Below are 987 nucleotides of genomic sequence, written 5' to 3' on the forward strand. Positions count from 1 at the left end.
TTCAAGAAAATGTACCTTCTGGAAATTACCTTCTATGAGGAACCCAGTGTGTATGCTCCACGGGGGACCAAGGGCAGCCTCAGAACAGCCCAGGCAGAGCTGGGGTGGGGCGGGCTGGCTCACCGGGGGTCACGTGAGGCATCACCTCACCCCAGGTAGGACCCAGGCTGTGATCTGGCCTGTGTGGCCTGGAGATGCGGAGTAGGGGCCCCTGTGACACCTTGCCTCCTACAGCTTGTGGACACTAAGTCCTGGGGAGCAGCAGGTGGGAGGAAGACGAGGGCACGTGTGCAGCACCAATGGCTCTCACACTCAGCTGGGACTCGAGTCCCAGCAACGTCCTCGAGGAAACGCGGTTTCCTCAAAAAACCAAAAGCCTGAAGACTGATTCTCCATGGAATGTTGATTTTTCTTCTTCTGCTTTGATAAAACCACAGGACTTCTTGATGACAGCTTTATTGAGAGAGAATTCACGTACCTTAAAATTTACCCATTTAGGGGCACCGGTCAGTTAAGCGTCCGACTTTGGCTCCGGTCTTGATCTCACAGTTCATGGGTTCGAGCCCTGCATTGGGCTCGGTCAGTTAAGCGTCCGACTTTGGCTCCGGTCTTGATCTCACAGTTCATGGGTTCGAGCCCTGCATTGGGCTCTGTGCTGACAGCTCAGAGCCTGGAGCCTGCTTCCGATTCTGTGTCCCCCTCTCTCTTTGCCCTTCCCCTGTTCACAGTCTGTCTTTCTCTGTCTCTGTCTCTCTCAAAAATAAATAAACATTAAAAAATAATTTTTTTTTAATTTCCCATTTAAAGGGTACAATTAAGGTGCACCTGGGTGGCTCAGTCTCTTAAGCCTGACTCTTGATTTTGACTCAGATCAGGATCCCAGGGTCATGGGATCGAGCCCTGCATTGGGCTCCACGCTGAGCATAGAGTCTGTTTAAGATTCTCTCTCCCTGTCTCTCTGCCCCTCCCCCACTGGTGTGCACGCAT

Source organism: Felis catus, chromosome D2, assembly GCF_018350175.1.
Source record: "Felis catus isolate Fca126 chromosome D2, F.catus_Fca126_mat1.0, whole genome shotgun sequence".
NCBI classification, from domain to species: domain Eukaryota; kingdom Metazoa; phylum Chordata; class Mammalia; order Carnivora; family Felidae; genus Felis; species Felis catus.